At 33.9% G+C, this 13,092-nt stretch overlaps 1 pseudogene across 1 annotated transcript in view; it reads left to right on the forward strand.

Annotated features, from left to right (window-relative positions):
* Positions 1-626: 626 nt before the first annotated feature.
* The window catches only part of LOC309960767 (large ribosomal subunit protein bL9m-like), a 35,987-nt pseudogene continuing 23,521 nt past the window's right edge, over positions 627-13,092 (forward strand). The window contains exon 1 of the transcript in view: positions 627-741. The product of the transcript in view is annotated as a large ribosomal subunit protein bL9m-like (transcript). The remainder of the gene's footprint in view (positions 742-13,092) is intronic.

Consider the following 13,092-nt stretch of genomic DNA (forward strand, 5'->3'; position numbering starts at 1 on the left):
AATAGCAATTTCCATAAAATTTCCCTATGAATTTCAATTTAAAAAGTCACTAATTCCAATAATGAAACTATACAAAATATTTAAAACATCTGAAATAAAAAACTATTTAAAAACATTTCATTTGAAGCATTTTTGCTCTGCAACATTTAACTACGAACTATTAAAATGTATAAAATATTTCACAATTAGAGAAAATAAGAGAATCTCAATTTTCTTGAGCTTTATTTTAATAAATATTATGATAAAAGTTTGTATTTTCCACAAGGGGGATATGAAATATTTTTAAAAGCTTTTTGGACTTTTTTTTTATTAAAAAGCTTCTAATAGATCTTTTAACCAATTGAAAGATTTTAAGTGTCTTAGATCCAAAAAAAAAGAAGAGGAGGTGGGAGAAATGGGTGAAGGTGGTATTTTTTAAAAATCTAATTCACTAGAGATTAACAACCCCATCAAATATTAATAAACATCAATAAATAATTCTAGGAACAATGAAAAAGTTTTAAATCACAGCAAAACACAATTGTAGGAGCTGGTATATTAGCCAGGGTTCTCCACAGAACAAAAAGGAGATACGCATATACAGAGAGACAGAGAGGAATTTATTATAGAAATTGACTCATGCAATTATGGAGGCTGAGACCTTCCATGATTTACCACCTGCAAACTGTAGAACCAGGAAAGCCAGTGTTGTAATTCAGCCCGAGTCAGAAGGCCTGAGAATCAGGAGTGCCAATGTTCAAGGTCAGGACAAGATGCATGCCCAGTTCAACCAGAGAGAAAATCAGCCCTTATTCCATCTTTTTGTTCTCTTCAGGCCCTAGAAAAACTGGATGATGTTAACCTGCATTGGTAAGGGTGTTATTGTTTACTCAGGCTACCAACTTAAATGCTAATCTCTTCTGGAAACACCTTTACAGACATACCCAGAAATAATGTTTTTCTTTTTTTTCTTTTTTTTCATTGTCTGGGTAGTATTCTACATATTGATTTCTCTTTTTTTTTTTTTTTTTCAGAAATAATGTTTTACCCACTACCTGGGCATCCCTTAGCCCAGTTAAGTTAACATGAAATTAACCATCACACCCAGTGCATAATCTCAACCCTTACACTGTGTGTTTTAGAATTCACAGAGGCTGAGAGAATGACTTTTGACCAATATGTAAGTATTACTTTAAAAAATATAATTTGAGGAGAAATTCAAGACACCTAAAACATTATACCAATTTATTTGCCATAGTACACAATACACGGGCCTGACTTGCATCTCTATAATGCAAAAATGAAAATTTAAATTACTGAGAGTCTCATGAAAACAGCTCTTGAAACTTAATACTCCAGGGTCATTAAAAGAAAAACTGAGGGTCTCCCTGGTGGTGCAGTGGTTAAGAATCTGCCTGCCAATGTAGGGAACACAGGTTCGAGCCTTGGTCCGGGAAGATCCCACATGCCGTGGAGCAACTAAGCCCGTGCGCGACAACTACTGAGGCTGTGCTCTAGAGCCCGTGAGCCACAGCTACTGAAGCCTGCACACCGAGAGCCCGTGCTCCGCAACAAAACCACAATGAGAAGCCTGCGCACCGCAACAAAGAGTAGCCCCTGCTTGCTGCAACTAAAGAAAGCCCGCAGCAACAAAGACCCAACACAGCCAAAAATAAATAAATTAATTAATTAATTAATTAATTTAAAAAAAAGAAAAGAAAAATGGGTCTTTACTAGGGAAAGAAAGAATTTATTAACTAGTAATTTTTTTCCATTTGATATTATTATTTATAATAAATTAATAATTTAGCATTCTAATTTTAATATGACTTTCACAAAAATTACTTTACCAAGGCAGCAGAATTGTGGAAGTAGTACTAGATATGAATTTAAAAGAACTATTCTTAGAGTCTTTTCTTCCATTTTACAGGTCTGTGGCGTTGGGCAAGATACTTAAGCTCTCTGATCTTTAGTTTCTTCACATGTAAAATGGGGATAAGAAAATAACATATATTTCATAAGGTTAATTTAGGTAGATTTACTTAGACCAGGAAATAGATATTTGTTAAGTGAGAATTCTGTAAACTCTGAATATATTAAAACTGAAAAACGTAAAAACCATTGGATTAACAAGATTCCACACATACAAAAGATAAAAGCAGGATGGTCTGCTGTTAGATATATTACTCTAATTCCTACTGAATTAATATGAAGTATACATAACATAGAAATATAATCATTTTATTTACTCAATCAATCTACATATGCCATAAATTAATTATTATATTATAGCTGATTCAACCTTTAAATCTAGTTGAGGACATGACCACAGTCATTACCACAGTGGCCATTAAGTACAGTTCTCTATCAAAATGGGAAAAAGTATTTTGGTTTAAATTGGTAAATATCTGAACATTTCTAGGACTGACTGAGCAAAATTTCATAATCATTCACTATATCACTTAAATGATGCACTAGAGCCCTTAATTAAACCCAGATATTTCTTTGTTTTTTACCCCAACCAGTGCATTCTATTGTCTGTATAATCTAGATATGAGAAGTGAAGAGAAGCTGAAATATTGATTCCAGTGAGCTAAGAAGCCCAATGTAAAACTAGTGAAAATTTTTAAAACATGTTTTTCTTGTATAGTTTTGTGTATAGTGACCAATAAATTATATGTATATCTAATTAAACTGCAAACTATGAACAAATTAAAATATACATGTTTGTGATGAAGAATTACTTTTGTTCTTCACACAGTTTATGACTTTAATGGTAATATACAAGACATGTAAACTTTCATGCATGTTCATGACCAAGATATTAAAATATATATAAAGTTATGGATTTCAATACTTTAGTCATATATTCGCAGCCCCAAAGACCTAGATGTATATGAAACATAACAGCAGGAAACAGGTTGAAAGCATTTGTTTTTAAAATACTCTACACTAAAAGATATATATTTATGGAGACTCATTATGATACAATCTAATGATCTAATTTCCAAGGAAATTTCCTTTTAAGGAAGGCATATTTTATTATGAATTTCTTTAGCAATTTAGTAAGCAAATTTCCTTGACTATTGCCCAATGATATTATTTTATATTAAATTTCTTTACATGTCAAAATAGTTTATTGAAAGTTTCTGATTTGTAAATACATTTAAATGTACATATATTAACACAGATTTAGGCATATGATGGGCTTCTAAATTATTATGTGGGGTTATATAAAGATCAAATATTCAATATTTTATATTAAATATAACATAATTATGTTCAGTATTTTACATAGACTAGGCTAAAAGTAAATATGAAATTCAGCATTGCATTATGTATCTTAAAAACTATACTGGAACCATGTTTGCATTCTCAAGAAAAGTCCATTTTAAGTGTTGGGAATTTATAATATATTCTCTCTCTTCCCTGTTTCATAGTAATTTTAGTACTTCCATAGTTGATTCAGTAGTCAACATGAGCTTATCAAAAACAAGTTTCACCAAATTGCATTCACTTTGTTTTCAGATGGGGTTTCTAGTTTATAATCAGAAGGAAGTCTTTTCTATAGTAGATCTTGTTTTCTAGAAATAAAATACAAACTGGCTAGCTATTTGTCAGAATTCTGTAGGGATTCTGGGAGTAGATAGAAAAGTTGATTGATTCCTCTGTGTGGCCTCTTTCAACTCATAATATCTGATCACATTTTTTCAGCTCTATACACTAGTATTATTCGGTTCTAGGACAAGAGCTGCAGTGGCTGTGTCACTTGTTCAGTGACATGACTTCAACTTAAGTGCCTAGCACTATAGCTCTGTTTTTCCACTAATGTCCTAATATGGTTTTGTATCCCACTTGTTTACTTGACACAGATTAATAATATGCACTAAACTTTGAGCTTAACTCTAGAATCAAGCCAACATAAACCTGTCATATATAGAGAGAAACAAAATATGTGATAAAATCTTTACTGGGAGCACAGCTGACCCTTCCTATCCTGTCTTGCCCTTGGTCCTCAGTATTCTGTATACTGTCTTCTCCAAACATACATAGGGTGTTCAATTATTTCCACGGTCTATAAAATATTTATCTTCTGTCTAAATCTTATTAAACATCTATTGTCATGTTCCCATGTACATTTATGGGTCACTCTACCTTCAAAACTTATGTTCCTTATGACAGCAAAATTCACTGCTCATTAAGGTATAAATTTTGGGATTGTTGTCTCCATGCTCTTAACTCCTAACACAGTTATTAATTTCTATCAATTTTACCTCCCAAATTTCTCCCAATGTTATTTAATTTTCTCAGTGTCTGTTGTTGCTGTCTTACTCTGGCCACCATCTCACCTATCTTACAGAAACAACCTCAAATTGGTCTCCCTAGACTTGGTAGTTATGTTAAACCCACCATTCAATCCATCCTTCACCCAGTCGCCAAACTTGTTTTACCAATCTCTTACTTAAACCCTTTAATTATTCTGATTTAGCCAAACTTCTTGCTTTACAAGTTGCTTATAGTCAAGAACCAGTTTTGGATGGAATTAAGGAGGGATGAAGGGCGGTAGGAAGTGAGGGAAGGAGGAAGGGGGAAAAAAGAATGACTAAAGTAAAAAGAAAATAAGAAAGTAACATTTTAATCAAATAAGAAGTGCTTCGCTGAGTTATCAACCTATGCTTTATTTGTAAGAATTAGTTCACTTCTAGTAACAATAGTATTACATTTAATAAAAAAACATATTTTCATCTTCCTTAATATTACATGCTAGGAATGACCACCAGTGACATTTTTCAATATGTGAAAGCTATAGTCAGGTTTTTACTTTTTCTTCTTTTCTATTTTTAGTTCTTAAAATCATGATGTGCTACTAATTGGGAGAAAAAAAATACCCCAGGTGACAAAATTACAATTGTAATAAAAAATAGAAAACAAGCTACTTGATATTTTTTTCTTAGTAACACTACAACTTTTAACATTTTTTACTAACTCAATGAGATTCATATGCAGGCTACAATTTTACTGCATGATTATTTCAGAACACTATTTAATTTGAAAATCAGAGATAAGGTGTTCATAGTCTGTATAAACACATAAGTTAAATTATCTTGCTAATATGAAATTCAAAAGTTAGACTCAGAACATAAGACACAAAGTATGGAAAAGCCAGTTAGAAAATATTCAGAAAGGCTGATTTACAAAAGGAGAGAGAGAAAAATTCCTGCAATATCCTTATTTCAACTTGTTTTCAAATGCAGATCCCAGGTCAGTACTTGAGGTGAATAATCTCTTATTCACATGATAAATATTGAATCAGTATTTGATATCAGAGCTTAGTAATTCTTTGTGACAAAACTGTGAATTTAATTTGAAAAAAATAGTATACCAATCTCTCAGCAATAAAGATGTTAGCTAAACGGTCATTTAAAAGTCATCATGGGCACTGTAGGAATATCAATATAAATTCCAGAAAGATGAGATGTAATTGTGAAGACTTTTTTATTGAACTACAAGTGGGATAACACTAATTTGATATGTTCTTAAGCAAAAAGGGAATTTCACAAAACCGTCTCCCCCTTCTCTCCTTCTCTCCCCCCTTCTTCCATCATTCTGTTCATCTTTCTCTCCTGCATCCCTCGCCCCCTTCCCCATCTCCTTTTACTCTTACTACTCTCCTTTGTCTTGACGTTCCTTCTTTCTATGCAGACTAGCTTCATCAACATGGCACAAACCAGGACTATCAAAAACTAGCTCCTCATATCACTGCTACCAGGAAAGGAGTACAGGTCACTATCCTGGGAAACGGTGTTGATTTGCCCAGTTTGAGTCAGATGTCCAGGCCTGGGCTAAGCAACTGTGCTTGGGGGTGGGAATAATGACTACCTTAGCTTCCAAGCTTTCCTCTACTTAAGTCCAAGACAGCAGAGAATTCTAAGGTAAAATCTGCCATCTAAATGACATGTTTGAGAGAATTTTCCAGATTCAGAGGGTGATGTTTTTGTCACAAAAACTATAGATGAGCTTTTACAAGCTGTTCTGGATTATATGGGAACTGAAGATAGACTGATGACATTTTTTCTAAGGGGTATTTTCTAAAGGTATATAACAATGTCAATATATCAAGGGAAGAACCAAGGCTATTTCTCTGTGAAGGGATCTAAAATCAACTAGAATTAGTCAATACATCCATTTAAAGCTTTTTATAAAAGCTACTTCCTTCTTGTTCTCTTTGTACTGTCCCGACAGCAAACTATTATACTTTGGCAAATTTACTTTCTGGCATTCATAGGGGAGTTACACACAATCGAAGAGCAGAAGGCCATGTTCATCCCTGTTCTAGGGGAGAGTGAAAGCAAATAAACAGGCTTTCCAGGGCATAATGCCTCACAAACCCATTTCTGGTCTGGGAGTAAGCCCAGAGTAGAGGAATGGATAGCTGGGCTGCCGTTTTGTCCACTTCCATCTCAAAAGTTTGCTTACTCTTCATGATTCATGATATCAATATTCTCATGGTGCCTTAATTTTAGATCCAAAGACTCACTTCCTTTTTTTATTTCCATTGAATTATCTAGTATTATCAATACTGAAAACATTCTGAGCTTCTATAATTTTCTAGATATTATGCTTAAATTTTCTCATTAAAGTTTTCTTAATCATGACAATGGATCTGTTAGTCAGCTCTTTTTATTCTCATTTTTGAAGTAAGAAAACAAGGAAGACAGGTTGAAGAAATTCTCCAGGGTCACATAACCAGGAAATGTGTGTGAGTTTCAGCCACAGCTATGACTAACACTGCTGTCCATCATTCTTTTTTATTTTGTTTAATAGATCTTTATTGGAGTATAATTGCTTCACAATACTGTGTTAGTTTCTGTTGTACAAGGTGAATCAGTCATATGCATACATGTATCCCCATATCTCCTCCCCCTTGAGCCTCCCTCCCACCCTCCCTATCCCACCCCTCTAGGTGGTCACAAAGCACCGAGCTGATCTCCCTGTGCTATGCAGCTGCTTCCCACTAGCTATCTATTTTACATTCGGTAGTGTATATATGTCCATGCTACTCTCACTTCGCCCCAGCTTCCCCCTCCCCCACCGTGTCCTCAAGTCCATTCTCTATGTCTACGTCTTTATTCCTGCCTTGCCACTAGGTTCATCAGTACCATTATTTATTTTAATTTTTTTAGATTCCATATGTATGTGTTAGCATATGGTATTTGTTTTTCACTTTCTGACTTCATTCTGTATGACGGTCTCTAGGTGCATCCACCTCACTACAAATAACTTAGTTTCGTTTCTTTTTATGGCTGAGTAATATTCCATTGCATATATGTGCCACATCTTCTTTATCCATTTATCTGTCGATGGACACTTAGGTTGCTTCCATGTCCTGGCTATTGTAAATAGAGCTGCAATGAACATTGTGGTATTGACTCTTTCTGAATTATGGTTTTCTCAGGGTACATGCACAGTAGTGGGATTGCTGGGTCATATAGTAGTTCTATTCTTAGTTTTTTAAGGAACCTCCATACTGCTCTCCATAGTGGTTGTATCAGTTTACATTCCCACCAACAGTGCAGGAGCATTCACACCCTTTCCAGCATTTATTGTTCCTAGATTTTTTGATGATGGCCATTCTGACCAGGGTGAAGTGATACCTCATTATAGATATGATCTTCATTTCTCTAATAATTAGTGATGTTGAGCATCTTTTCATGTGCCTCTTGGCCATCTGTATGTCTTCCTTGGTGAAATGTCTATTTAGGTCTTCCACCCATTTTTTGATTGAATTATTTTTTTGGATATTGAGCTCCATGAGGTGTTTGTATATTTTGGAGATTAATCCTTTGTCAGTTGTTTCATTTGCAAATATTTTCTCCCATTCTGAGGGTTGTCTTTTTGTCCTGTTTATGGTTTCCTTTGCTGGGCAAAAGCTTTGAAGTTTAATTAAGTCCCATTTGTTTATTTTTGTTTTTATTTCCATTATTCTAGGAGGTGGGTCAAAAAAGATCTTGCTGCGGTTTATGTCAAAGAGTGTTTTTCCTACGTTTTCCTCTAAGAGTTTTATAGTGTCTGATCTTACATTTAGGTTTTTAATCCATTTGGAGTTTATTTTTGTGTATGGTGTTAGGTAGTGTTCTAATTTCATTCTTTTACATGTAACTGTCCAGTTTTCCCAGCACCACTTATTGTCATCTACTACAGCATTCAAATACTTCTCAAATACATTGCTATTGTCCACTGTACTAATTCCAGTTTTATTACCTGATGCTTAAATATTCCCAGTAGTCTTCCCCAGGTCTCTCCTTACTTCAGTCTTTCCTTCAGATCCCTGCCATATCAGTGTTCTTCCACATCATTGCAAAATGGCACTCATCCTCAAAAACCTTCAGGACCAAATGATATAACTTACATACCATTTTGTTACACATTCCTGATGAAAGCTAAGTATCCAATGTAATCTTTAATAGAATGAATACTGGTTATCAACTGCAACACAATCTAATCCAAATAACCCCCAATTCTACTCTATCTTTAACTAAATGGGCACTTATTTATGGTCCCCGTTGAATATCAATCAACATCTTTGTGCTGCCTGATCTGTGTCAGTCAGAAATCATTGGCTGTGCTTTTCAGCTCCTATCAACTCACTTGACACTCCAGGTGCCATCTAAGAGTTTTATATTTATCCTTTCTATGACTGTTTGGCCATGTACTTGAAACTTGAGGTTAGGTACTGTCTTCAATTTTTGTATACCAAAGAACATCTAACAATTGCCTTGGCTATAGATTGTCAAAAACAAAAAACTTACTTTCTCTTAGTTGCTTGTGATCTTATTTAATTAATTATAGGTAATGTCATAGTGGGATTAAAATATTCTCAAGTAATCATTTTCGTTTTCTAGCTAAGGTTTTACCACCTACCTGCTCAGTGATTTTTTTTTAATTGCAAGGAATGTGAGAGATGAATTCAACTTGGAGAAGGAGAAGGCTATGATGACATAGAGGTTGTCTCCACCAGATGTAAAGGAAAAGTAAAATAGAGCATGCCTGTCCCTAGAAGGACAGAAAGAGAATGGGGGGATAGTTGTAGGGAATTCATATTATCAGGCAAATATGTTCCTGTCCCTATCCTCCATGACAAAATCCTAGAAAGTGAGATGTTACATAATTTGGAATAAAAAGCTAAGAGACTGTACCCTTATTAACTTCTGGAATTTTGTATGGGTTGTCCACTAAGCAAGCATTCCCAAATTAAGCCAGAAGGTCTAAAACAAACTAAAAATGATGGTATGACATGGCAGGTTGAGAGAGAACCAGAGTAGTACTCCAGAAGTTTTTACAAGTTCTATTCATCAGGAAAATGAACCACAAATTTCCAGCATACCTCAGGGCTGAGTTGAGATCCATAGGTGTGTCATGAAAGGAAGAGATGTCCTTACCCTAAAGGGTGATAATCAATGGACATCCTAACACAGGTCCCAGGTGGAGGACCTGGCTGAAACTCAAGAAGAGTCTGCCAAATCTGTGTGATTAAAACTGGGTTTGGCAGGGAAAAGCACTGGGCACTCATCCAACAAGAGGATGGAAAATTTCATCAGTGGTCATCTTGACAGATACAAGTACAAGCAATTTGGAGACCACTCAAGCCAAAAATCTTGCAGCTGAGTCCAACTAAAGGTCAAAGAAAAAAGTTCTATATTATGTTACAGAGTCTTCTCCTCCATCCAGGGGTTGCAGAAACTTTCACACTCAAACGCCTTCTGGAATAGGGAGAAGGAGGTGGCTATAAAGAGACTGCTTAAAATAGAGAAAAACTGCTTCAAATAATAACAGATCAGGATACCTTAACCAGAAAGTTTAAGAATCCCTTCACTCCAACAATGAAGGAGAGGGATTCTTGAGAGAAGGTTTAGAAAATAACAAATAAGAAGTAATTTTTTCCTTCCCATTTAAGTAAAGAGTATCAAATTTTGGATCTTGATGCAGTTTAAATCATGCCTATAAGTATTTAAGCATTTTTGTCAAATTTTCTAAGCCACAATTGGAGGAAAAATGTGAATAGAGTCTTTGGCAGAGACTGGTGTATTCTACCCCAATATCTACTCTCTCCTACTTCTTTAGAAATAAAAACCTGTAAGTATTTTAGCTAAGCACATAGTCATTCAAAATGAATACTGTAATTCCTGGTAACCACCTTACCAGGAGATATGATTAAATTCTGGACAGTGAAATATGTGAATTTTTGAGTGACATCTTCTGGAAAAAAATCCTTTACCCTCAGTGAAAACCCCTAACCCTCAGTATACCAGGAAACACATCGCCAGTTACCACCTGACTCCAAAGGTCCTTTTGAATTTTTAAAAAATCATTTTATCATCAATGTAGATTAATAATGAAGGGATAGTAAAAAAAAAATTTATTAGAAATTTTAATAAAAAAATAAATATAATACACAACACTATAAATCAACTATACTTGAATAAAATAAATTTTTTAAAACTTAAAAAAAATAAGTATAGTAAACCTCTTTGTATCAGGTATATTTTGGAGCACAAATGTCATAAAGGCTGAAAGGACACTGTCATTATTCCTTGCAGCAAGAGGATGGTCCAATTCTTTTAGAAATGTATGATGAAGTCCTTTCTGCTGAATGACTACCTGGATGAGGATATCATATATATTTTATTTACTAAGAAATATATACATTACAAATTGATTCTTGAGTTTGAGGAAATTTAACTAAGACATTGTAGTCTGAAAACTCATAGTCTGAGACTGCATTTATAGGGTCAATTTCACTGTCATTGTTAGTGCCTAGGACAGTGCTGTCTAATAAAATCATGTGAGCCAAATGTGTGATTTTAAAATTTCTTAGAGTCACATTGAAAATGTAAAAAGAAATGGGTGCAATTAATTTTTTAATTAAGTTTTATTGGAGTATAGTTGGTTTCCAATGTTGTGTTAGTTTCTGCTGTACAGCAACGTGAATCAGTTATACATATACATATATCCACTCTTTTTAGATTCTTTTCCCATACAGGTCATTACAGAGTATTGAATAGAGTTCCCTGTGCTTATTAGTTATCTATTTTATACGTAGTAGTGTGTATATGTCAATCCCAATTTTCCAATTTATCCCTCCCCCCAAAGCTATTTTTAATAATATATTTTAATACATCCAAAATATTAACATTATCATTCCAACATGAAATAAATATAAAGTATGAGATATTTTGCTTTCTGTTTTCTCATACAAAGTTTTCAAAACATGGTGTGTAGTTTATGCTTAATAAACATTCTAATTTGAGCACATTTCAGGGGCTCACAAGCTACATGTGGCTATTAGTGGCTACCATATTGGACAGTGTAGTTCTAGACAATTATATGTCTCCTTGTATTTATATTCTAATAGTTACAAAACATCTAACCTCACCAGTTTTCTTCTCTTTGCCATTATGGGCGGAAACTGAGAAACTCCGAATTCTCAGTTGTGCTCAATGAAAGCTAAAAGCAGACTATCAATTAGTTTCCTTTGCACCGTCTTGAAATAATAATGCAATATCTGGAGCAACTGAATAACCTGGTGACATTAGCATCTCTTCATATGAGTATTTTTTTAGCATGGTTTAGAATAACTGATGAGTGATGAAATAATTTCTAAGATGATAACAGCAAAAGGTTTCAAGACATGAAAAAATAATTTAAGAACCCATAATGTATTTGAGATTTATAAGAGGATCCAATCAACCCATACAAGTAATTGTAAGATACAATGAATTTTATTTTAATACTAAAAAGAAAAGAAAATTTTAAGAAATTTTCCTCTGGTCTTCAGAAGACTCCTGAGAAAATCATAACATATTAAACATGAAAAATAATTAGACATGTTCAAAAATAGAAACAAAAACTAAAATTGAGTACATTGCACATTAATAGTATACTGAGGGTTAGAGACATATGGTGGACCAACTTGCCACTTTGTCTTCATCCATCCCTCTATTCAGCTTCCTAGAATGTGATGTAATTTCAGACAATACAACAGTCATCTTGGCCCAGAAGCACAAAGTACTCACACTCAGAAATATCACAATTGTTAGATGAAAGAATCTGGTTACTAAACCAGGAGCTACCTCCTGACTTTTTGACATGAGAGATGTATTTGGCAGTTGCCCTCAATATGGCCTTCTCACAGCATTGTGTACCAATAGGATTATACCCGTGTTTTTAATACTATCCCACCACTCAAAGAGACTTTCGCATAGCACAATAATAAAGTCAATCCTGAATTAGACTGAAAAAAACCTCTTATTTATTAAAAATATCCTTCACCCAAGTTCAATTTTCTTCTCTTTTCCTCCCTGTGCTTGTTTAATGAATCCAGACGATTCAAACACCAATCAAGGTTTTGTTCATTTTTAAGGCTACACTGATGTTGAAATGATGAGAACTGGTGAATAATAATAATCATATAAAGCACAATTTATTGTAAAAATATGGATGGATTTTTGAATAGGTGAAATTTCTATCAGCATGTTCACTGCCATCTCCAAAATAGTGCTAACTTATTCAAATAGGACTACTGTTGTCACAATATGATGTTTACCCTTTGATTTTTTTATGCTTTCTTAAGTCTGGGCACTGTATGATCTATATTTGTTTCACAGTTGAGTATGAATAAAACATCAGAAACTAAGTTATACGTTTAGGTAATATAAAATTGGCTTGACATCTTTGTACATATCATCAAATCTAGCAGAAAAATACATTTTCTTCATTTCCAAACTAGAAGGTGGTTTCTTTTGAAATGAATAGGTCAAGAAGCAAATTGTGTGCATTTTAAAATATGGATATAGGAAACTACAAAGAAGAAAGAGAGCATGTAGGTCAGGTTAATGATCCTTTGCTTATCACAACCTGACCAAAATCTATAAATGTTAAAATATTTTTATGTTATTTCCTAAAGTATTTCAAGTATTTGAAAGCTTGGCACAGAAATGCTATTTTATACTACTTTTTTCTAAACACTCTGCCCTATTTTCCTTTTGGTGTTAACACATCTAAGGAAATATGTAAACATTGGGTTTAAGACTGCAGGGGCTTATAGGAAAAGAA

This window comes from Leucopleurus acutus (genome assembly GCF_964270905.1).
Source record: "Leucopleurus acutus genome assembly, chromosome: 4".
In the NCBI taxonomy this organism is placed as follows: Eukaryota; Metazoa; Chordata; class Mammalia; order Artiodactyla; family Delphinidae; genus Leucopleurus; species Leucopleurus acutus.